The 26,482-nt window shown below is 43.6% G+C and overlaps 1 protein-coding gene across 4 annotated transcripts in view; it reads right to left on the bottom strand.

Annotated features, from left to right (window-relative positions):
- Nucleotides 1–26,482, bottom strand: part of HPCAL1 (hippocalcin like 1) — a 198,026-nt gene that overhangs the window by 27,699 nt on the left and 143,845 nt on the right. The window contains exon 4 of one of the 4 annotated variants that reach the window (XM_056564182.1): nucleotides 25,511–25,594. The exons of 2 other annotated variants lie outside the window; for them this stretch is intronic. The gene's annotated coding sequence lies outside the window, so the exon portion shown is untranslated. Of the gene's footprint in view, nucleotides 1–9,554; nucleotides 9,614–25,510; nucleotides 25,595–26,482 lie in introns of those variants that run through there. One more of the 4 variants, XM_056564183.1, reaches the window with a different exon arrangement.

Below are 26,482 nucleotides of genomic sequence, written 5' to 3'. Positions count from 1 at the left end.
ACTCGAGTATAAGCCGAGTTTTTCAGCACGATTTTTCGTGCAGAAAACACCCCCCTCGGCTTATACTCGAGTGAACTCCCCCACCCGCAGTGGTCTTCAACCTGCGGACCTCCAGAGGTTTCAAAACTACAACTCCCAGCAAGCCCGGGCAGCCATCGGCTGTCCGGGCTTGCTGGGAGTTGTAGTTTTGAAACCTCCGGAGGTCCGCAGGTTGAAGACCACTGCGGCCTTCGACATCATCCAGCCCCCTCTCACCCCCTTTAGTTCTGTACAGTACTCACCTCCGCTCGGCGCTGGTCCGGTGCTGCAGGACTGTCCGGAGAGGAGGTGGTCCGGTGGGATAGTGGTTCCGGGCTGCTATCTTCACCGGGGAGGCCTCTTCTAAGCGCTTCGGGCCCGGCCTCAGAATAGTCACGTTGCCTTGACAACGACGCAGAGGTGCGTTCATTGCCAACGTACTTCTGCGTCATTGTCAAGGCAACGCCTCTATTCCGGGCCGGAAGCGCGGAGAAGAGGCGCCCCCGGTGAAGATAGCAGCCCGGACCACCTCCTCACCGGACGACCTCCCCACCAGACAGCCCTGCAGGACCGGACCAGCGCCGAGCGGAGGGGAGTACTGTACAGAACTAAAGGGGGTGAGAGGGGGCTGGATGATGTTGAAGGCCGCAGTGGTCTTCAACCTGCGGACCTCCGGAGGTTTCAAAACTACAACTCCCAGCAAGCCCGGACAGCCGATGGCTGCCCGGGCTTGCTGGGAGTTGTAGTATTGAAACCTCTGGAGGTCCGCAGGTTGAAGACCACTGAGGGCGAATGATGAGAAGAGGATGATGAAGGGGGGGTGTGGGGATGATGAAGGGGGGTGGGGATGATGAAGGGGGGGTGTGGGATGATAAGGGGATGATGAAGGGGGGATGTGCGGGATGATAAGGGGATGATGAAGGGGGGATGTGTGGGATGATGACAAGGGGATGATGAAGGGGGGATGTGTGGGATGATGACAAGGGGATGATGAAGGGGGGATGTGTGGGATGATAAGGGGATGATGAAGGGGGATGTGTGGGATGATGACAAGGGGATGATGATGAGGATGTTAATGACGGGTCTGGATGATGACAGGGGGGGATGAGGTATTTCCCACCCTAGGCTTATACTCGAGTCAATAACTTTTCCTGGGATTTTGGGTTGAAATTAGGGGTCTCGGGTCTTATACTCGGGTCGGCTTATACTCGAGTATATACGGTATGTCTTTTTTCGACCGTACTAACTATGTAACTATGTAACTACTCCCATCATGGAACAGTGTGTTCCATGCTGGGAGTAGTAGTACTAACTTAAAAAAATGTAAAAAATAAAGCAAAAAAGTGAAACACACACACACAATAAATTTTTATAATTGTTGGCTACATTTTTATTTCCCCGCACACATAAATTGATCCCTGTTTAAAAAGTAATATTTTTTTTTCAATAATATACATTTAGTTAGATACAATTTTTTCCTTCACTACTGTATATTTTAGAAAAAAAAAATTTAATGGTACACTCCGAAATTTTATTAAAAACAGCTATCTACATCACTTTTTTGGATCTCTAAAGTCCAAAAAAGATTAAAAACCGCCTGCAAAAACACTAAAGTTAAAATCCACATAGCGTTTTTCTTGGCGTTTTCTCACTCCCATAGACTTCTATTGGAAAAAAAAAACAAGTGGAGACCTAGCCTTAAAAATCCAATTGGGTGGCACAGGTTAGCTATAGGACATAGTTCTTAACCCCTTAAGGATAGGCCCATTTTATTTTTGCATTTTTGTTTCTTCCTCCTCGCATTCTAAAAATCATAACTCTCTTATATTTCCATCCACAGACCCATATGAGGGCTTGTTTTTTGCATTCCCAATTGTACTTTGTAATTACATCACTTATTTTACCATAAAATGTACGGCGCAACCAAACAAATATTATTTATGTGGGAAAATTGAAATTTTGGAAGGTTTTGTTTTCACGCCGTACACTTACCGGTAAGAAAGACATGTTTTCTTTATTCTGTGGGTCAATACGATTAGAATGATACCCATGTTATATGCTTTTCTATAATTCTACCACTTAAAAAAAATCTCAAACCATTTAAACAAAATTAGTACAGTATGTTTGAAATAGCCCTATTTTGACCACCTATAACTTTCTCATTTTTCCATATTTGGGGCAATATGAGGGCTCATTTTTTGCGCCATGATCTGTAGTTTTTATCAGTATCACTTTTGCTTAGGTTTTACTTTTATAAACTTTTATAAATTTTTTGGGAATAAAATGTGACAAAAAAGCAGCAATTTTGGACTTTTTAATTTTTTTTTTTACATTTGCACCATTCACCATACGGGATAATTAACAATATATTTTAATAGTTCAGACTTTTACGCATGTGGCGATACCAGATATGTGTATACATTTTTTTTTACGCTTTTTGGGGGTAAAATGGTAAAAACGGACGTTTTACTTTTTTATTGGGGGAGGGGATTTTTCAATTTTTTTTTACACTTTTTATGTCCCCATAGGGGACTATTCATAGCAACTAGTTGATTGCTAATACTGTTCAGTGCTATGTATAGGACATAGCACTGCTCAGTATTATCGGTGATCTTCTGCTCTGGTCTGCTCGATCTCAGAGGTGAGGGGACCTCCGGCCACCATGCTGGATGATCGGATCCACGCAACAGCACTGCGGGCGATCTGATCATCCATTCAAAGCACCGCACTGCCACTGATGCCGTGATCTGTATTGATCACGGCATCTGAGGGGTTAATGGCGGACATCCGTGCAATCGCGGATGTCCGCCATTACCGGCGGGTCCCTGGCTGCTAATAGCAGCCGGGACCTGTCGGGCATGACCCGAGCACCGCTCCGGTGATCATGGCGGCACGTAAATGTACGTCATGGTGCGTTAAGTACCACGTCACCATGACGTACATTTACGTCCATTGTCGTTAAGGGGTTAAAGGGGTACTCCGCCCCTAGACATCTTATCCCCTGTCTAAAGGATAGGGGATAAGATGTCTGATCGCAGGGGTCACGCTGCTGGGGACCCCCCGCGATCTCCCTGCTGCACTTGGTGTTCATTTAGAGCGTCAGCTGCAGCGCTGGAGGCTCATGACGCCATGGCCACGTCCTGCTTGTGATGTCACGACCACACCCCTCCCATAGACTTGCATTGAGGGGGCCTGGCTGTGAAATCACAAATGGGGCATGGACATGACGTCAGGAGCCTCCACCCCGCATTGCCAGTCATCCGGCATGGAGTGAAGTTCGCTCCATGCACCCGATATGTCTGGGGTGCCGCAGCTAAGATCACGGGGGTCCCAGATCAGACATCTTATCCCCTGCTTGGAGAAAGGAAGTGAAAACTACTACTAGAATCCCCTGGCGGAAACTTCTCTAAGAACAAAAGGAGCAAGACGTTTTACCCAATCCTTCTCTCCACTAACATCACCAGTAAGGAGGTCCCCATACACATTAGACAGTCAGCAGGTCCTGATGAAATCAGCAGGATTGGGTTACTTTTTCCTAATGTATATAAGGGGACTTAAAGGGGTATTCAGGTGGGAAATTTTTTTTTTTTTTCAAATGAATTGTTGCCACAAAATTATACAGATTTTTTAATTACTTTTAAATAAAAATCTTAATCCTTTCAGTACTTCTCAGCTGCTGTATGCTCCAGAGGAAGTTGTGTAGTTCTTTCCAGTCTGACCACAGTGCTGACACCTTTCTCCCTGTCAGGAACAGTCCAGAGCAGGAGCAAATGCTCACAGCAAACCTCTCCTGCTCTGGACAGTTCCTGACATGGACAGAGGTGTCAGCAGAGAGCACTGTGGTCAGAACATACAGCAGCTGATAAGTACTGGAGGAATTAGGATTTTTAAAAAGAAGTTATTTACAAGTCTGTTTAACTTTCTGGTACCAGTTTATTTGAAAACTATTTTTTTCCCCCACTGGAGTACCCCTTTAAATGTTATTTATATAGATTTTTAATCGAAAATATTGGAGACGATCCTGTTCTCTTACATCACAAAAATAACTCCAAAGTAGGACCCATTACAGAGATTTAATTTCCTTCTCCTGTAATACACATCATACCTCTACAGTAGGTTATAGAAAGCTTCCATAAACACCGTAAGAATGGCAGCAAGTGCTTATACATTGCATCACTTTTATTTCCCGACCACACAGTTATCCTGGCAGAACGTTCCTAATGTTTTGTCTGCGCTCAGCAGCGTAATGTGGAGCACGCAGAGAAAATGGGGACTTTGTTTATGTAACTACACGTCCTTCACCATTAATCCGAACTTGTAAAACAGTAATTTATCTATCCAGGAACCTACTGGGATTCCATACATTTACTTCACATTGGTTCCTTAAAGGATCAGCCGCCCCTGACGATTAACATGCCATTACTGTATAGGCAATAATGTGATGTAAATTATCGTAAAGTACAATTACCCACTAGTAAATGTGTTACGACAGCTACATAACAGCCCTAAATGGAACAAAGCACAGCAAGCAGAGACCACAGAACATGCTTTTAACTCTTCGGAATGTACTCTGTATAATTTGCTAAACCTTTCTATTAGGAAAGTCATGTCATTACAGCGGTCACTTTCATCACATGACACTGCCAGGGCAGGTAAGTCACACCTGGTCAGTAGGTAACTCAGTGTAAGATGTAATGTCCCAGTACAGGATACAATCCTGTACTACCCATAGGCCCTCAGTGTTCTCCTCCCATTGTGAAGCTAGTGTTACCTGTGTATAGTCAGTATAATGTTATGTACTAAGAATATAAGGTGTTAAGGACCTTTGGAGGTATCACATGTTATGTTCACATGATCTGTTATGTTACACAGAGAGCACCAGTTAAACACATGACCTGCAGCTTGACCTATGGGCTTCTGGCTCAGCCCCCTTTATAAGAAGGGCAGCCATTACAATCTCTCTCTTAGTTGCTGAGGAACAGTAAAGACCAGAAGTCTCAGTGCTAGTGTCCAGCATACTTGGAAGGCCTCAAGTCTACAGCCACTTCCAGTAAGTCAAGTCTGTGTTTGCTGTCACTACCTACAAGCCTACAGTCAATTCCAAAGTCAAGTCTATTCTAGTCTGCATGGCCAACCTAAAGTCTATTACAAGTATAGTGATCCCTCAACTTACAATGGCCTCAACATACAATAGTTTCAACATACAATGGTCTTTTCTGGACCATTGTAACTTGAAACCAGACTCAACATACAATGCTTTGGAATCTGCGAAACGTGTCAATGGCTGGAAGAACCGACCAATCAGAATGGATATTCACTGGTAAAACCCCTATGCATGCACTGACTGGTGTCTGGTAGCGCCCCCTACAGTACAGGGAGGTATTACATGTTCTGTACTCTTTACCTGTGCCAGGGTTAGCTGCTTCTTTGGGCATCAGGTGAGGGCGGCTCCATTTTCCTTTTTTTAGGACACTGCATGTTCTGTACAGGACCCTGAAGAAGCTCCTGTCCTCTACATAGACCAGTGTTTCCCAAAGAGGTTGCCTCTAGCTGTTTCAAAACTACAACTCCCAGCATGCCAGGACAGCCAAAGGCTGTCCGGGCATGCTGGGAGTTGTAGTTTTGCAACAGCTGGAGGCACCCTGGTTGGGAAACACTGAACTAGACAGAGATTTTACAGCTCCCAGCAGATCTTTCTTACTTTTATATGTAAGGATTTGCTTTATCTGTATTAGTTATCTACTTATTTTCTTTAATCCTTCTTTTTCCTATTTTTGGATGACATTTTGGTGGCTTCAGAACCAATTACCAGGTTACCATAGAGTTCTGGTCTCAACATACGCTGGTTTCAACATACAATGGTCGTCCTGGAACCAATTAATATTGTAACTTGAGGGACCACTGTACTACTAGTCCCAGCAAGCTGCGAGGTCCTTCTGTGTTACTGGCCACCTCTCTGGGATCCTGGCCTAGCTGTAAAGACTATAACAACTGTCTGACCTCAGTAAAGCCTCCGTTAACCCTAACCTGGTTGTGGACTCTTCTTGCCCTGCCTAATCGAAGGAATAGCAGAGATATCGTTTGGGTGGATACCGATCACCAAAAACCCCTCTCACGTCACAAACTTTAGGGGTTATCAACATCTTGCCCCTGGGGTTAATACCATCTGCCCCATCCACCTACACCCTTCCAACCCCGGGGTCACACCATAACTTTGGCGTCACCCCAAAGACACTTCAATATTAAAATCTAAATGTAATTTGAGGGACCACCAAATATATATATATATATATATATATATAAAAATATATGTCAACAAGATGAAGAAAGGAAGGGGAGCGCTTATGATGGGGAGGCGCTTCTGTGGTGAAATCTTTACCACAGTCCTGCGTTTCGGACTGTAATATGCACCTTGAATAAAGGTAAAGATTTCACCACAGAAGCGCCTTCGGATTGTAAGTGCTCCCCTTCCTTTTCTTCTTTGTGTTGTATTTATGGACGTACATATGGGGTATGAGCACAGAAAGGAGCCGCATGGTGGTCCTGCTAATACAGTCTTGCTGCGCTAGATACTCCTGTACCGGCCGGCGTGTCTAGCCGAATGAGTAGAGCAGTGCCGATCTCTGTTCCTTTGTATGATACATAGAATGTCAACATTAATTCATAATAAACAGTGTTCTCAGTGTTATCTAAGTCACAAGTAAAAACACACAAGCAGTCATACTATTCATATAAACCTGTATGGTTTTGTTAGATTAAAGGGGACCTCTCATCAAATAAACTTTTGATATATTTTAGATTAATGAATGCTGAATAACTTTCCAATAGCATGTTAATGAAAAATATGCTTCTTTCTATTGTATTTTTCCCGATCAGTCCTGTCAGCAAGCATTTCTGACTCATGCTGGAGTCCTAAACACTCAGAGCTGCCAGCCTGCTTTGTTCACAGCCAAACAGGCTGTGAACAAAGCAGGCTGGCAGCTCTGAGTGTTCTCCTTTGTGAACAAAGCAGACTGGCAGCTCGTAGTGTTTAGGACCCCAGCATGAGTCTGAAATGCTTGCTGCCAGGACTGGTAGGGAGACCCCTAGTGGTCATTTCTTCAAAGTGGAAAATTAAATAGAAAGAAGCTTATTTTTTAATAACATGCAATTGTAAAGTTATCCTGCATACATTAATCTATAATATATAAAAGTTTTTTTGATGAGAGGTACCCTTTAACCCTTTAGAGTAGTAACTGTGATTTTTAATGCTCTCGCTGCTGATATTCAGGCCCTGAGAGCTGCATCCATGGTGCTCAGCTATTTCTCATTCCATCCATTTCAGAGTGCAGGACCAGAACTGGGCTGTATGGCAGTAGCACACATACATTGACTTCTTTTCCCTTACTTATCTAGACAATCTAAGGACAGCATATACTCCGCTCTGCTATGCTGTGAAATAGTGCTGGAGAAAGTGCACTGAACAGGTTGGTACTATGCTGGGGGATCATCTACTCAGTACATTACTATAGGTTTGCAAGGTGTTATGTGAACAGACATGAAATAAACAGTGGCGGAATCACAGCAAGGAAAGTGTTACACTAAGCACTGAGCTGCTTCTGTTGTTGCTGAGAGGCTAAAGAAAGGGTGAAGAGGAAAAATGTGTGGCAGCACTGTGGACATACAGCAGGAGGTGATAACTTTATGAGTGGTCAGAGATGAGAAGGAAACCTTTATTTACCTTTAGGGTACGTTCACACGTGAGCAGATTTGATGCGCAGGATTTGAAGCGCAGGATTTTCTGCTGCAGATTTCAATGTAAATTAAATGACTGAGCACAGCTTCTAATTGGCAGTTACAAATCCTGCGCATCAAATCTATGCAGGATCCTGTATGTGTGAACGTACCCTTAAGGAGCATAGTGGATCATTTTCAGTAGGCAGACTGGCTTAGCTTGTTGCTTGTACTCAGACTCTCTCCTGCACATACTAAGGCTCGTCCCCACTTCCTAAAATTTGTCCTGCTCTGTTTGTTAATAGAGACAGATTTGCCCTAACAATGGGCAGTGGATAGCAGATTGCGTGAGTCACCGAGTAGTCAAGACTTTGCAGTTGTTTTTTTGGGGTAAGGAGTAATTTTTGGTAATGTTAGGAATCCTATTGGCTATCAAACAGAAGGAGGTGGTCTGAAATGATCGGGCCTATAAAAAAATGGCTGCCTACATTTACCTATAGGTGAAGCTCACAACATACCAGACTATTGCTCTATTGGTGACTGAAGTGGATAAGACAGTGTGCAGCCAGGGAAAAGTGGATTAGACATCTTGCAGTCACACATACTACAAAATTATAGAAAATAAGTTGTGGTGGCCCAGTACGGGAGATGTTACCCCGTACCCTTGCTGTCCTGTCAGGCAGCCTCCTTCAGTATCCCCAGGGCCCCTTGCACCAGTTTCCCCCCTGTATATATGTTCTGCAGTGTATTGTATTATAAAATGTGTTGTATATTTAAGGGTTATGTCATGTGATTGTTAACCAGGAGGTACCAGTGACCAGGTGATCCCAGGGGTGACCTATGGGCTCCCTGCTAGTCTCCCCCATATAAGCCCTGGGTGGAGCTTCTCTCTCTTCTCTCTCTCTTCCTGCTGAGGTCCAGTGCAGTCGCCTAGTGTGTGTGTCCAGAGTGTTGGAGACCTCAAAGTCAAGTTCTGAAGCCACCATCAAGTCAAGTAAGATAAAGTCACAGCTTGGTCTGCATTCAATTGTCCAGTCCTACTACAAGTCCCAGCAAGCCCTTAAGGTCTCTGCATCACTGGTCACCTCCTTGGGCCTTGGCTGAATTGTAGACGTCACCAACTGTCTACCCTCAGTAAAGCTACCATTGTCTGTAACTTGGTGTTGGAGTCTTTATTGCCCCCGTGCCTAGCCCAGGATCCAGCGGTATACCTTCGGGTGGTTTTAGGCTAAACCATGCCCTGGCGTCACGATTACAAGGGATTAATGCCATCTGCCCCTAGGTAACAACATCAGCCCTCATCACACCACGCTACCACAAAGTAAAGACAACATATGCCCTATTAGGGCTTTTTGACATCATAGGGGGTCTCATCAGATCCCCTCCCAATCACTGAGGATTGAGAAAATTCTCTGTAAAAGGACTTGATCAATTTATGGCCGTGTGTTTCCCAAGTAAGGTGCCTCCAGTTGTTGCTAAACTACAACTACCAGCATGCCCGGACAGCCTAAGACTAGTAGTTGAACCCATCTGTACGATTTTTTACGGAATTATTATAAGGTACGATTTCATAGGACTCGTATCTCTTGGTTATATCTTCTTGGTTATAAGTTATACCTTTACTACTTTAAAATGAAAAGTATTCCCTTTTCATTTCAGTATTGGATTTTATTGTCGTTTTAGCTTATAATCGCCAATGAAGTCTCTTCCACCCTCCCTGGAACCTCGATTCATCTAGTATTTACTAGAATAACATAAAGAATCAACAAATGCCTAACCAATGCCCAGATCTAGTACAGCCTATAATGAAATACTGGCCAGACGGGTATCTTCATCTGTTCTTCCTCATGGTCCTTTTCCAATGCCTGGTAAATACTTCCAAAACCCATTACACAGGCGTCTGCAGACAAGTCCCCCTCTAGGCACAGACGGCAATATTTGTATCTGCAATAATAGTAGCATTATGTGTCTATAAACTGGACTGATAAATAAATAATGTCTCTATAATTAAAAGTTCTCCAACTCTATAACATGCTTTATCGCTGTTTTTTTTATTATTTCTGCTTGTCGTCAGGAACTTATTTGTCTACATCCAGACGCTCAAATCCCATAAAGACCTGAGCAGTGAGTGTTTGTTACAACTCAAGTATAGGAAATCTCATAGTATATTTACAACTATCGTGTTGTCCTGGTAAGTTACTGCAAGGTACTGTGTTAGCATAGGTCAGTGGTCTCCAAATGGAGAAAAGCAAGTTGTCCAGCGTCTCTAGGTGTAAAACGGGAATTCTTTATTTAGATCGATAAAATCACATCACAGACAAAGGACAAACGCTGACGCGTTTCTGATCATGAAAGATCCTTAGTCAAGGATGTTGCATGATCCTAAATGCATCGGCGTTTGTCCCTCATCTGTGATGTGATTTTATCGATCTAGATAAATTTACACCTAGAGACGCTGGACTACTTGCTTTTCTCCATTGTGTCCACGTGGCCAGGGGCGGTGCTGGCCAGTCCCGGTGCAGGTGTGTGGAGAGCTAGAGCCGTCAGTGCACCTATCTAGTGGTCTTCAAATGGTGGACCTCCAGTTGTTGCAAAACTACAACTCCTAGCATGCTGAACAGCTGTTGGCCATTTCTTTCTTCCCTCAACTTCTGCAAAACACCGGACACCAGACAGAAACCAAACAGATCCCATTCAAAGTCAATGGGACCCATCAGGACCCATTGGGCATTGGACCGACTGGGTCAGTTCTTATACATCTGTGACTGAGCGTTAAAACGCAAATGAGAACTAAAACGACTTTTGACCAATTCAAAGGTCAACCTTCTTTAAAGGAGTAGTCCAGTTTAGTAAAAGTGTCAGATTGTGGGGGGTACGACTGCGATCTCCTGTCTGGCACTCCCTGCTTTCCACATGCATGGAGCTGTGTGTACTACCACATGAAGCGGTGGTCGTCACACCCCCTCCATGCATCTCTATAGGAGAGCCAGTAATACACAAGTAAAGCGCTTTGGCTCTTCAATAGACATGAATGGAGGACTCCTTCGGACCCCAACTTTGTGCACAAGGAGTGTGTCCTGCAGGAGATCTACATTAGAAATGGTTTACAAAAATTTGGACAGACGTCTATTCCAACTACACTATGCAACTAAGGGTCTTCTAGAATTATTGTTCTCTGCAATGGGAAAAAAGTAGAACATCAGAAAATTTACTTTTTGGCAGAATTTTGGACCACACTTAGGACCAAATCATCGTGGGACATGTACAGTGCAAAAATCTGTGGTGGGATCAGGTATGGAGCCTCCATAGCCAACCTCTCAAAGTGTCACACATGTCATTGGTCATTGTCCCACACCTGCATATTTCTGCCTATCATCAAGCCAGAGCCATGGCCAGCTCTGTCTATAGGCAAAAAAGGCAGCCGCCTAGAGCTCCCTCTTGATGAGGTGCCGCTCTGCCTACTGCAATAAAGTTAGCCAGCATCCAAAGCACCCGCCCATCCAAAGTCCCTGCCTGTCAAGCAAAACCCCTCCACGCTACCCCCACTATATTAATCAGTATTTTTTCAGCCTGCTGGAGGAGCACAGCTCCACCTCCGAGGCAGACAGGGGCGATTACTAAGGTCAAGTCCGTCTAACATCCTGACATCGCTGGCGCCTCCATACATCTGGAGGAGCCATAGGGTGGGATCATTGGTGCAAAATTAGCTTTCGCCTACGGTGGCAAAAACTCTTGCACCAGGCCTGGCCAGAGCCCATTGCACTTGGATAGCATTGGGCAAGAAGTAGCCTACAAGATGAAGATAACGACCTGTACTTGTTTGGGGTCTGAACTTTTTATTCTCTATTAATGTCATTTATTTTGGGGTCAGGGGTTTGCATTAATTCTTTTGGGTCCTGAAGTCTGTGTTAATTCACTGTGAGATACTGCAACTATATCAATGCATTTTGACATCTACTGTAGGCTCTGCAATTCACTGATTTTGAAGTCTGGGGTCTGTAACCATTTATTTTGAGACTTTGCATCTGTATTATTTTATTTGGGTTCGGTCTATGTGGCAGGATTAAGGGGTCATATGAGCTGCAGTACATCTAATTCACATGGAGGTGTGGCTTATATAAAGGGGTGGGCATGTGTCAAAAATTGTTTAGTGCATGTTATTTGGTTTAATTTTCCAGAGAAAAAAAAAATTACGAAGGAAGAGTTTGGCAACCCTTCAGGAATCAGGTGCATTTAATCCGGGGAAGAGACATTTTCGATTTACTGTACTTCTCATGGCGGTGTGTTAATATTATGAGACTATAAATTCCCCACAATCGATGACACTTCTCTTCTTTCCATCCTGATTTTACTATATATTTAAAACATTCACAATTATAATATAAATCAGCTCCTCGAAGTTACCTCGGGAATCAGTTTCGATAAATCACAGCAGTAAATGAGTCATGTATGAAGCAAAGCAGATGTACAGCGAACGGGCCTAAAGCCAAGAAAATAACCCATAATCTATACTTAGAGGAAGCTAAAGACATCTATTCCACTGTTAGCCTGGCTTACTTATAGTACATCCCTATCATGAAATGACTTTGCTCATTCTGTCCCAGTCTACTCTACACAGCAACAATGAAAAAGTGAGCTGCAGGACCCAGGAAATGGTCAGTGGTCAGTGTGTAAATTTCCTGTTAAAACATTGACATATTCACAAAGTAAAGTAAAGCCTCACTTTATTAGATTGGTATTATTATATTATATTGGTACAGTATATAAATATATGAAATCTGTCAGATCGACATACTTATCTGGGATATCAATCACTTTAAAGGGGTACGCCCCCGAAAAACATCTTATCCCCTATTCAAAAGATAGGGGATGAGATGTCTGATTGCGGGGGTCCAGCCGCTGGGGACCACTGCGATCTCTGGCACGGCACCCCAGTCATCCGTGCACGGAGCGAACTTCCCTTCATGCCGCATGACTGGCGACTACAGCCGCTACGCCCCCTCCATTCATGTCTATGGAAGGGGGCGTGAAGGCTACTACGTAGCCTTCACGCCCCCTCCCATAGGCATGAATGGAGGGGGCGCAGCGTGACATCATGAACACCAAGCTTTCGTGTTCTATGTGCCGCCACTGCTGCCCGGAGTGGCGAGACCCCTGCAATCAGACATCTTATGTCCAATCCTTTAAGTAGGAAATAAGATGTTTTTCAGTGGAGTACCCCTTTAAGAGAAAATAGAGTTCAAAATAAAAGAATATATATAGACAGGACTCACTTTTAAGAGCTCAGCGGCTATCTCATTTTAGAGCCACTTCGCTTTCATATGACTCAGAGTCTGATGACTGGAGTTTTATTCCCCTCATTGAAGAGAATAAGGAGATATCATTGCACAAACAAAACATCAAAAAGAACATCATATTAACTATATCGCTGATGATAGAAAATACAGCGGTCAGGACACACCTGTAGCTCATGGAAAAGCCAAGAGAGGGAAACTTTTCTTAACCGAATGGAAAAAAAGGCCACAGTGCCTCCGGCCCTAAGACATCTTATCCCCTATCCAAAGGATAGGGGATAAGATGTCTGTTCGCAGGGGTCCCATCGCTGGGGACCCCCGCAATCTGTCTACAGATGCATGTTTGTATATTTTTGCAGATAGCTGTGTGGAATGTTTGAATATATATAATTGTTTTGTTTTTTATGACAGTAAGCTTTAAGGATTCTAAGACACTATATGTAATGAAATTATAAATATATTTAGAAAAGTATATAGTATACACTCACTGGCCACTTTATTAGGTACCCCTGTTCAATTGCTTGTTAACACAAATAGCCAATCACATGGCAACAATTCAAAGCCTTTAGCTATGTAGACGTGGTCAAGACAACTTGCTGAAGTTCCAACTTATGGGACTTAAGTAGACTTTGTAAGAACAGTCCTCTCACCTATTTTCGACTCTTGACCACCTATGGCCTCTGCAAGCTGGCCAGACGAGATCACTTGTTTTTGGGATAGATGGGGGTGCAAGAGTTGGGACCTGCTTCTATGAGACATTTATGGCATAACCTATGGATATAGATCATCTACTGGTAAATGTTGATGTTGGACCACAAGGCTTTTTCACTGCAAAAACAAGAAGACTCCTTTCCGTTGGGTTTTCAGTGGGTCCATCACAGCCATTACTTATATAATCCTCATTGGTGAAGTCTATTGAGATTTGTCATTGTTGACCAGAGCTATTCCCTGGCATGATCTCACAGACTCCCCGGCAGATCACATACTGCAACGTCTAAGACTGTCACAGAGCACGTTTTCTGTTTACCCAACGTAAACCCTATTCTTCTGTAAAATCTGGTTATTTCCTTCTAATCCTGGACTGGGATTCATTCTTTTGGAAAGTGAATTAGCAGGAATTCCAGGACATTGAGTTCCAGATTAATAACATTTTTAATATAATGAAATGGACATAAATCATATGAAATAATTGTCCAGAAAAATAATTTAAGGCGGAGGAAAAAGTTGGATTACAGAGACGTCATATTTATGTAACGGTTCATTCTCTAGTGGGACTGAATAAGCCAGCAGAGCGCACAGAACAACACTGTTACACGTACAATGGATGTTTTTATGCAAATATAATCTGTTCACGAGGTCATAGTTATCTCCGTATCCCTTTCATGCCAGATGTCCTTTAACTGTCGACACAAAGCTTCTTTTAGGCTTAGCATTCTCATGCCCGAACCAATTGAAGGCGCCTATGTACATCCAATGCAGATAATACAACAAGGACTACATTACACAATGAGAGTGTGAAGAAATAGAGAAAGCAGGGAGATTATAAGAAAAAAGAAAAGAAAGAAAAACACGACAAGGATACAATGAACCATTCACAAAAGATAGGTCATTGCTTATACAGTTATCACTACCAACACAAGGATAAGGAAAAGTACACAAATTATTTTCTTTAAGACTTTGTATAGTAAAGCCAGAGAATGTCAATGTGCAACAGATAGAGACATTATCTAATACAGTCATAAAGGATCATGTGATTGTAATGTATAATAACAATAATGATATATATGTGGGTGTGTGTGTGTGCATATAACTAAATATATATATATATATATTGGGGTAAGAATCCTACTTAACCCCTTAAGGACCAGGCCCATTTTGGCCTTAAGGACCAGACCAATTTTATTTTTGCATTTTCGTTTTTTCCTCCTCGCTTTCTAAAAATCATAACTCTCTTATATTTCCATCCACAGACCCATATGAGGGCTTGTTTTTTGCGTCACCAATTGTACTTTGTAATTAAATCACTTATTTTACCATAAAATGTACGGCGCAACCAAACAAATATTATTTATGTGGGAAAATTGAAAAGAAAACCGCAATTTAGCAAATTTTGGAAGGTTTTGTTTTCACGCTGTACACTTTCCGGTAAAAATGACATGTTTTCTTTATTCTGTGGGTCAATACGATTAAAATGATACCCATGATTATATTCTTTTCTATAATTGTATTGCTTAAAAAAAATCTCAAACCATTTTAACAAAATGAGAATGTTTGAAATTGCCCTATTTTGACTACCTATAACTTTCTCATTTTTCCGTATATGGGGCTATATGAGGGCTCATTTTTTGCGCCATGATCTGTAGTTTTTATCAGTATCACTTTTGCTTAGGTTTTAATTTTTATACATTTTTTATAAGTTTTTTTGGGAATAAAATGTGACAAAAAAAGCAGCAATTTTGGACTTTTTTTTAAATTTTTTTACGTTTACACTGTTCACTGTACGGGATGATTAACAATATATTTTAATAGATCAGACTTTTATGCACGCGGTGATACCAAAAATGTGTATTAATTATTTTTTTTATGCTTTTTTGGGGGTAAAATGGGAAAAACGGACGTTTTACTTTTTTATTGGGGGAGGGGATTTTTCACATTTTTTTACTTTTTTATTTTACTATTTATTTTACACTTTTTATGTCCCGATAGGGGACTATTCATTGCAATCAGTTGATTGCTAATACTGTGCAGTGCTAGTTATAGGACACAGCACTGCTCAGTATTATCGGTGATCTTCTGCTCTGGTCTGCTCGATCTCAGACCAGAGCAGAAGACCCCGGGAGACGGCCGGAGCCAGGTGAGGGAACCTCCGGCCGCCATGCTAAATGATCGTATCCCCGCAGCAGCGCCGCGGGCGATCCGATCATCCATTGAAAGTACCGCAATGCCGCAGATGCCGTGATCTGTATTGATCACGGCATCGGAGGGGTTAGCGATCGCGGATGTCTGCCATTACCGGCGGGTCCCTGGCTGCTGATAGCAGCCGGGACCTGCCGGGCATGACGCGAGCACCGCTCCGTCACAAACCCGAAACAGCGCTGTCCGGAGATGGATGACCAGCTTTGTATAAATATATCTTATTTATACCTATATATTTATATATATATATAAAACTTTACAGCCTTCCCTAACCTAGGCTGAATTTGTGTATTATGTGTATGCAACATAACATAGTTACATCGTTTGTAAGGTTGAAAACAAAAGTCCATCGAGTTCAACCTGTATCCCTACTGTGTTGATCAAAAGGAAGGCAAAAGAAAAATTCCTTCCCATCTCCTAATATGGAATTAGAATAAATCCCTGGATCGACATTCTATCCCCATAAATCTACTATCCATAACCTGTAATATTATATTTTAACAAAAAAAACTGCCAGGCACCCTTAAACTGGACTATTGAGTGAGACGTATAAGAAGGTCTTTCAGAAAAATTCCCTCTAAATGCTGTAGATAAAAAAGGCACTGCCTCCCTGTCTCTCCCTGTAAACTGTGCAAGTGCAGATGGTCATGGTACCTGTGAATGACAAAAGGTACGCATAAGACCACCTCTTCTTACAGGTGATGTAGGCACAGGTAGAACCTTTTCCTGGTATCACCTTGTAAAGGATGTAGACACAATTAGTTCTCCCTCCCTGAGAGTAATATAGACAAACATAGCACTGCCACTCCCTGGAAATAACATAGGCACAGGTAGTACTGTCTCCCTGTGTCTCCCTGTAAATGACGTAGGCACAGACAGTACTGACTCTCTGTATATTATGCAAGTACAAATAGTTCTGCCCTCATGCCTCTCTCTTTAAATGATGTAAGCACAGGTAGTACTGCTTTCATGTTTCCCTCTTTAATTGATGTAAGCACAGGTAGTACTGCCTTACCATCTTTCCCTGTGTGATAAGTCATGTAGCCTCTCTAATTCATCCAAACAGCAGTTGATGGGGATAATTCTCTTAAATGTTTAGTTCTTTTTCCATTAAGAGCATAAAAGAAAATAAAAAACTTTTGTAAGGAGGCAGTGAAGTCACTAGATGGATACTCATGGACTAAGCAACAAGATTTATGGACTAAGCAACAAGACTCCACATTAATCTATTTTTTTTTCCTCTACTTGGTAATAATTGAGTGACACATAAAACATGGTTATTGTTCTGGGGAGTCATAGAATGTCTACTGGCTACTGGTGTGCTTGACGTTTATCTCATAGGTCACAATACAGATAATATTAATGTTTCAGGATAAAGCATGTTCATCTAGGTATCAGCTGGTGGAGAAAGATTCTGTCCAGGAAGTCACATTAATGATGGAATTAATTCCTACTTTCACGATAATATTTAAGTGCCAACAATCATTCAGCGTCTTTGGGGATTTACAACACTGGGATTCTAAAGGCCAGAGGATTAACAGGTTCTACACAGTCCCATACTCAACCAGTGGGTGTCCTAAATGGGTGCTGCCTCAGTGTTGAAAAACAAACAACTGAAGACGCAAGAGAAAAGACAACACTATCAAATGGTTCACACTAATGGTGCGCGCCATTTGATAATGTTGTCATTCCTCTTGAGGCTTAAAATATACTGATGTTTACAACTTTAGCATGAGACATTGTACTGAATAGACTGTTCTTATTGATAACCACTTAGGGCGCATCTCAACATAATGATAATTTAGCAGAACAACATTTTGCAGGATATGAAAGGGTTGGGATCCTTAAATAATTATTATAGGGGTTATCCAGACATAGAATCTTAGAAGCTTCTCCCTTATACACCGTATAGTAAGTGACTAATGCTGTGGGTAGAATTTAAGCCCTCTAGACCCCCCGTGATCTCCAGAAAGGGTCTTAAAAGGAGTTAGGGGATAAGTTATGGATCGCGGGGGGTCCGAGTGCTGGGACCCCCACAATCTCCTGAATGGGGCACCGGCAGTTTGGTAGGGGGCATTCCGACCCCGCAAGAGCACCAGCCGACATGCCCCCCTCCATGTATCCCATAGAGATACATGGAGGGGGTATGTTGGCCACGGCTTCCTGCCGGGGTAGGAATGATCGCTTTCGGCAGACTGCTGGGGCCCCATTCAGAAGATCGCAGGGGGGGGGGGGCAGTGGTTGGAAACCCCTCGCAATCTATAACTTATCCCCTATCCTTTGGATAGGGGATAAGTTATTTTTTTGCTGCACTACTCCTTTAACTCTACCTGCTGAATGCTTTGACCCCATCTCCAAGCAGTGACGGACAGTTTAACCAATCACCAGCCGCAGTGGTGTCCTGGAAGGTGGGGGCCAGAGCGTTCAGCAGGGAGAGTTGTGTCCAGGGGGCGGACACCCTCACAATCAGACACTTATCTATCACTGGAAAATCCCTTTAAATTCTTTAGATTCCCTAAAATATCATTATTCCAAGTATTTGATACTGTTCCACATAAATGGTTGGTGCATAAAATGAGAAGGATGGGACTGGGGGAGAATGTGTGTAAGTGGGTAAGTAACTGGCTCAGTGATAGGAAACAGAGGGTGGTTATTAATGGTACTTATTCTGATTGGGTGACTGTTACTAGTGGGGTACCACACAGGGGTCCATCTTGGGTCCTGTTCTATTTAATATATTCATTAATGACTTTGTAGAGGGGTTGAATAGTAAAGTAGCAATCTTTGCAGATGATACTAAACTCTGTAAAGCGGTAAACACTATAGAGGACAGTGCACTGTTACAAATGGATCTGGCTAGGTTGGAGGTTTGGGCTGGGAAATGGCAGATGAGGTTCAACACTGATAAATGTAAGGTAATGCACATGGGGAAGAAAAGTACGGGCTGGGATTATGTATTAAATGGGAGAACACTTGGGACGACTGACGTGGAAAAGGACTTAGGAGTCTTAGTTAATAGTGAATTTAGCTGTAGTGACCAGTGTCGGGCAGCTACTGCCAAGGCAAATAAAATGATGGGGTGCATCAATAGGGGCATAGATGCCCACGACAAGGAAATAATTCTACCACTGTACAAATCACTAGTCAGACCACACATAGAATACTGTGTACAGTACTGGGCACCAGTGTACAAGAAAGATATAGTGGAGCTGGAGAGGGTTCAAAGACCGGCAACCAGAGTAATACGGGGAATGGGAGGACTACAGTACCTAGAAAGATTATCAGAATTAGGGTTATTTAGTTCAGAAAAAGGAAGGTTTAGGGGGACAGTACAGAGATCTCTCCCATGATCTATTTATACCCAGGACTGTATCTATAACAAGGGGGCATCCTCTACGTTTAGAGGAAAGAAGGTTTCTACACCAGCACAGATGGGGGTTCTTAACTGTAAGAGCAGTGAGAATGTGGAATTCTCTCCCGGAGGAGGTGGTCATGGTGAACTCTGTAAAAGAATATAAAAGGGGTCTGGATGCATTTTTGGAGAATAATTACATCGCTGGTTATGGATTCTAGATGTATAGGGACAGAACGTTGATCCAGGGATTTATTCTGATTGCCATATTTGGAGCTTGGAAGGATTTTTTACCTCTAGTATGATGGTTTTTTGCCTTCCTCTGGATCAACTCAACTCAGTAGGGACCTATTAGGGTTATAGGTTGAACTTGATGGACTCTGGTCTTTTTTCAACCTTATGAACTATGTTACTATGTTACAGAATTTCCTATAGAGCCTACAATTGGTAGGAAATTGCTAAAATGACAGGTCATGTTGCTTTTCTATAAACATGGATTAAAAAATGATTAACCCCTTCCCGACCTATGACATACCTGTACGTCATGGGTGGCAAGGTGTTCCCGACCCATGACATACAGGTACGTCATGGACATTACTGCCGCTACTCGCGGCACCCCGCAGCGCCCGGAAAGATGGTGGCTATCACTGATAGCCAGCCATCTTACCGTGCGACCACGGGGGGTTTCATTCCCCCCCCCCCCCCCAGCGATCGCTGCTATCAGCTGGTCAAATCTGACTAGCTGATAGCAGCGTTTCGCTATGAAAATACTTAGCAGCGCGGTGTGTGAGTCCCGATCACGGGGATCGGGACACACACCGCTCTGCTAAGTGTCCCTGACCCGTCCCCCGGCGTCACTTACCCGTCCGAGCGGTGTCCCGAGCGGTCCCGGCGTCCTCCGTGCGGTCCCGGCTGCGCTGCGTCCCGGAGGTGAGTTTCCGGCAGCAGTGCGGCATCTTCATTGGCAGCAGTGAGATCGCCATAAAGCGATCTCACTGCTGCCTCTGAGAGTTTCAAAACTGCAACTCCCAGCATGCCCAGACAGCCTTTGGCTTTCTGGGCATGCTGGGAGTTGTAGTTTTGCAACATCTGGAGGTCCACAGTTTGGAGACCACTGTATAATGGTCTCCAATCTGTGCTCTTCCAGATGTTGCAAAACTACAAATCTCAGCATGCTCAGTCTGTCCAGGCATGCTGGGAGTTGTAGTTCTCTAACATCTGGAAGACCACAGATTGGAGACCATTATACAGTGGTCTCCAAACTGTGGACCTCCAGATGTTGCAAAACTACAACTCCCAGCATGCCCAGACTGCCCAAGCATGCTGGAAGTTGTAGTTCGGCAACATCTGATCCTTCAGATATTGCCGAACTACAACTTCCAGCATGCCTTGGCAGTCTGGGCATGCTGGGAGTTGTAGTTTTGCAACAACTGGAGGCACACTAGTTGGGAAACATTGTCCGTTTCCTACCTCAGTGCCTCCAGCTGTTGCAATTGTTGCAAAACTATAACTCCCAGCATGCACTGACAGACCATGCATGCTGGGAGTTGTAGTTTTGCAACAGCTGGAGGCACACTGGTTTGGAAACACTAAGTTTGGTTGCAAAACACTTGAAAGTTTATTACTTAACTTAGTGTTTCCAAACCAGTGTTCCTCCAGCTGTTGCAAAACTACAACTCCCAGCATGCACGGACAGCTCAAGGGCATGCTCGGAGTTTGCAACAGCTGGATGTTTGCCCCCTCCCCCCAATGTGAATGTACAGGGTACACTCACATGGGCGGAGGTTTACAGTGAGTGCTGCAAGTTTGAGATGGCGCAAATTTTGCGCTGCAGCTCAAACTTCCAGCGGCAAACTTGCTGTGAACCTCTGCCCATGTTGCTGTACCCTAAAAACACTACACTACACTGACACTAACCTAAAATAAAAAGTAAAAAACACTACATATACACATTATCCCTACACAGCCCCCTCTCCCCTTCCCTCCCCCCAAAAAATGAAAAACGTCTGGTACGCTACTGTTTCCAAAACGGAGCCTCCAGCTGTTGCAAAATAATAACTCCCAGTATTGCCGGACAGCCATTGACTGTCCAGGCATGCTGGGAGTTTTGCAACAGCTGGAGGCACCCTGTTTGGGAATCACTGGCGTAGAATACCCCTATGTCCACCCCTATGCAAATCCCTAATTCAGGCCTCAAATGCGCATGGCGCTCTCTCACTTTGGAGCCCTGTCGTATTTCAGGGCAACAGTTTTGGGACACATATGGGGTATCGCCGTACTCGGGAGAAATTGCCTTACAAATTTTGGGGGGCTTTTTCTTCTTTAACCCCTTATGAAAAGGTGAAGTTGGGGTCTACACCAGCATGTTAGTGTAAAAAAATAAATTTTTTACACTGACATGCTGGTGTTGCCCTATACTTTTCATTTTCACAAGAGGTAAAAGGGAAAAAAGACCCTCTAAATTTGTAACGCAATTTCTCCTGAGTACGGAGATACCCCATATGTGGGCGCAAAGTGCTCTGGGGGCGCACAACAAGGCCCAGAAGGGAGAGTGCACCATGTACATTTGAGGCGATTTGCACAGGGGTGGCTGATTGTTACAGCAGTTCTGACAAACGCAAAACAATAAATATCCACATGTGACCCCATTTTGGAAACTACACCCCTCACGGAATGTAATAAGGGGTGCAGTGAGCATTTACACCCCACTGGTGTATGACAGATTTTTGGAACAGTGGTCTGTGAAAATGAAAAATTAAATTTTTGATTTGCACAGTCCACTGTTTCAAATATCTGTCAAACGCCAGTGGGGTGTAAATGCTCACTGCACCCCTTATTAAATTCCATGAGGGGTATAGTTTCCAAAATGGGGTCACATGTGGGGGGGGTCCACTGTTCTGGCACCATAGGGGCTTCCTAAATGGGACATGCCCCCCAAAAACCCTTTCAGAAAAACTCACTCTCCAAAATCCCATTGTCGCTCCTTCCCTTCTGAGCCCTCTACTGCGCCCGCCGAACACTTTACATACACATATGAGGTGTTTCCTTACTCGAGAGAAATTGGGTTACAAATTTTAGGGTGATTTCTCTCCTTTTACCCCTTGTAAAAATTCAAAAATTGGGTCTACAAGAAAATGCGAGTGTAAAAAATGAAGATTTAGAATTTTCTCCTTCACTTTGCTGCTATTCCTGTGAAACCCATAAAGGGTTAAAACGCTTACTGAATGTCATTTTGAATACTTTCGGGGGTGCAGTTTTTATAATGGGGTAATTTATGGGGTATTTCTAATATGAAGACCCTTCAAATCCACTTCAAACCTGAACTGGTCCCTGAAAAAAAGCGAGTTTCAAAATTTTGTGAAAAATTGGAAAATTGCTGCGAAACTTTGAAGCCCTCTGGTGTCTTCCAAAAGTAAAAACTTGTCAATTTTTTAATGCAAACACAAAGTAGACATATTGTATATGTGAATCAATATGTAATTTATTTGGAATATCCATTTTCCTTTCAAGCAGAGAGTTTCAAAGTTAGAAAAATGCAAAATTTTCAAAATTTTCATGAAATTTTTAGATTTTTTACAGAGAAAGGATACAAATATCAGTGAAATTTTACCGATAACATAAAGTAGAATATGTCACGAAAAAACAATCTCGGAATCAGAATGATAAGTAAAAGCATCCCAGAGTTATTAATGTTTAAAGTGACAGTGGTCAGATTTTCAAAAAATGCCCAGGTCATGAAGGTGAAAATGGGCTGGGTCATGAAGGGGTTAAAGAGTTGCACGCACCCCATGATGGTATTAATAAAAAACTACTGCTCACGCCACAAAAAATTGCCCCTAACACAGCTCCATAGACATATGAGCTCCCCAAACCCATCAGGTTCTGTCATCTTCACAGGTTTGCCCAGTGCCGATTCTGGCTTTGAGTTCTACTCTACTGATTTCTATCATTTTACAATTTCCTTCTTATAGAAGTTGTGTAATAAACAAGTAAACACAAACTATGTGAAAAGTTCTTCAACTCACAAGTTCATTAATTCTCAAAGCGAATCTCGGTGTGTTACACGGTGTGCTGACATGAATTGATAGGTCCCAGAGGGAAGTCTAGTAATACGGCTTCATTAATTCACTTATGGTTGACATTTGATGTGACATAATGAAAAGTCCCTGAATTAATATAACAATCAGACAGCTGGCATCAAGCTTGTGTGACTTGCGAGTGACAAATGTAATTCACGCAATTACATCCATAATGTATCTAAATGATAATGTAATGCGTCCGAATCAGGAGATCTTATGGGTGAGCTACATATGCCTTTAAGACCTGGTATATTTAAAGGGGTTTTCATGAATATAGAGGATATGCCAAGAAATAAAAATGATGATTGAAGTCTATAGGAGGCAGGTAAGTCTATAGGTAATTCTATAGGTAATTGCTCGTACTTCATGGCCACCTCTCTATGTGGTAAATTCCTCTATGCAGCCATCTAGCTTTAAATAAATAGGGCCATACAGGGCCTCTATTCTCCCAAAAAACATGGGTCATACAGAGCTCCTAGTCTCCCAATAAGTATGGGTCATACAGAGCCCCTGGTCTCCCAATAAGTATGGGTCATACAGAGCCCTTGGTCTCTCAATACGTATGGGTCATACAGAGCCTCTGGTCTCCCAATAAGTATGGGTCATACAGAGCCCCTGGTCTCTCAATAAGTATGGGTCATACAAAGCCCCTGGTCTCCCAATAAGTATGGGTCATACAGAGCCCCTGGTCTCCCAATAAGTATTGGTCATACAGAGCCCCAATTCTCTCAATATGTATGGGTCATACAGAGCCCCTGGTCTCTCAATAAGTATGGGTCATACAGAGCCCCTGGTCTCCCAATAAGTATGGGTCATACAGAGCCCCTGGTCTCTCAATAAGTATGGGTCATACAAAGCACCTGGTCTCTCAATAAGTATGGGTCCTACAGAGCCCCTGGTCTCTCAATAAGTATGGGACATACAGAGCCCTAGTCTCTCAATATGTATGGGTCATACAGAGCCCCTGGTCTCCCAATAAGTATGGGTCATACAGAGCCCCTGGTCTCCCAATAAGTATTGTTCATACAGAGCCCCAAGTCTCTCAATATGTATGGGTCATACAGAGCCCCTGGTCTCTCAATAAGTATGGGTCATACAGAGCCCCTGGTTTCCCAATAAGTATGGGACATACAGAGCCCCTGGTCTCTCAATAAGTATGGGTCATACAAAGCACCTGGTCTCTCAATAAGTATGGGTCCTACAGAGCCCCTGGTCTCTCAATAAGTATGGGCCATACAGAGCCCTAGTCTCTCAATATGCATGGGTCATACAGAGCCCCTGGTCTCCCAATAAGTATGGGTCATACAGAGCCCCTGGTCTCCCAATAAGTATTGGTCATACAGAGCCCCAAGTCTCTCAATATGTATGGGTCACACAGAGCCCCTGGTCTCTCAATAAGTATGGGTCATACAGAGCCCCTGTTCTCCCAATAAGTATGGGTCACACAGAGCCCCTGGTCTCTCAATAAGTATGGGTCATACAAAGCACCTGGTCTCTCAATAAGTATGGGTCCTACAGAGCCCCTGGTCTCTCAATAAGTATGGGTCATACAGAGCCCCTGGTCTCCCAATAAGTATGGGTCATACAGAGCCCCTGGTCTCTCAATAAGTATGGGTCATACAGAGCCCTAGTCTCTCAATATGTATGGGTCATACAGAGCCCCTGGTCTCCCAATAAGTATTGGTCATACAGAGCCCCAAGTCTCTCAATATGTATGGGTCATACAGAGCCCCTGGTCTCTCAATAAGTATGGGTCATACAGAGCCCCTGGTCTCTCAATAAGTATGGGTCATACAGAGCCCCTGGTCTCTCAATAAGTATGGGTCATACAAAGCCCCTGGTCTCCCAATAAGTATGGGTCATACATAGGGTTGCCACCTTTCCCTCAGAAAAATACCGGTCATGGGTGTGGCTATGTGGGGGTGGAGCTACAAAAGGGGAGGGGCCAGATTGCACAGGGGCTGAGGGATCAGGGGTTTAAGAAATGGCACGGGAGATGGGAGGGGGGTTTAAGAAATGGCATGGGGGATGGGAGGGGGGTTTAAGAAATGGCATAGGGGATTGGAGGGATACAATATATATGCGGGGGGAGTTTTCCTATATCGCACAAAAAAAATTTACATTTAGAGAATACCTACCAAAACCCTATTTATGCCGGCGGCGGCGGTAGTGGTGGTGCGCGACAGCAACGCTGGCTCTCTCTGATGACGAGTGACGTCCCCCTGCACAACGTCAGATAAACAGGCTAATCAGACAGTATCACACATGACAGATTTAGATGCACAGGCTCAGCAGACAGTATCACACATAACAGGATTAGATACACAGGCTCAGCAGACAGTATCACACATGACAGATTTAGATGCACAGGCTCAGCAGACAGTATCGCACATGACAGATATAGATACACAGGCTCAGCAGATAGTATCCCACATGACAGATTTGGATATACAGGCTCAGCTCACAGTATCACACATGACAGGATTAGATACAGAGCGCAGCAGACAGTATCGCACATGACAGGATTAGATACAGAGCGCAGCAGATAGTTTCACACATTAAATCAGGGTTTCCCAACCAGGGTGCCTCCAGCTATTGCAAAACTACAACTCCCAGCATGCCCGGACAGCCAAAGGCTGTCTGGGCATGCTGGGAGTAATAGTTTTGCAACAGCTGGAGGCACCCTGGTTGGGAAACACTGCATTAAATACACAATTTTGCAGAGAGGTCTCATCAGTCTCTTGTCTTCACTTTCTCCTTTCCCCGGGCGGCTCCAGGTTAAGGAATGTCGGGGGTTGAGGAGGAATGGGGGGGGCAATTATTTATCCCATGGGGCCACATGAGAAACTAAAAATATTGTGGAGGGCCGGGTAGTTTTTCCCCAGATTAGGCAGCATAGTTGTCCCCCAGATTAGGAGCATAGTTGTACCCCAGTTGTCCCCCAGATTAGGAGCATAGTTGTACCCCAGTTGTCCCCCAGATTAGGAGCATAGTTGTACCCCAGTTGTCCCCCAGATTAGGAGCATAGTTGTACCCCAGTTGTCCCCCAGATTAGGAGCATAGTTGTACCCCAGTTGTCCCCCAGATTAGGAGCATAGTTGTACCCCAGA

Source organism: Hyla sarda, chromosome 3 (genome assembly GCF_029499605.1).
Source record: "Hyla sarda isolate aHylSar1 chromosome 3, aHylSar1.hap1, whole genome shotgun sequence".
NCBI classification, from domain to species: Eukaryota; Metazoa; Chordata; class Amphibia; order Anura; family Hylidae; genus Hyla; species Hyla sarda.
Note: the sequence above shows the minus strand (reverse complement) of the source record. Positions and strands in the feature narration are given on the sequence as shown.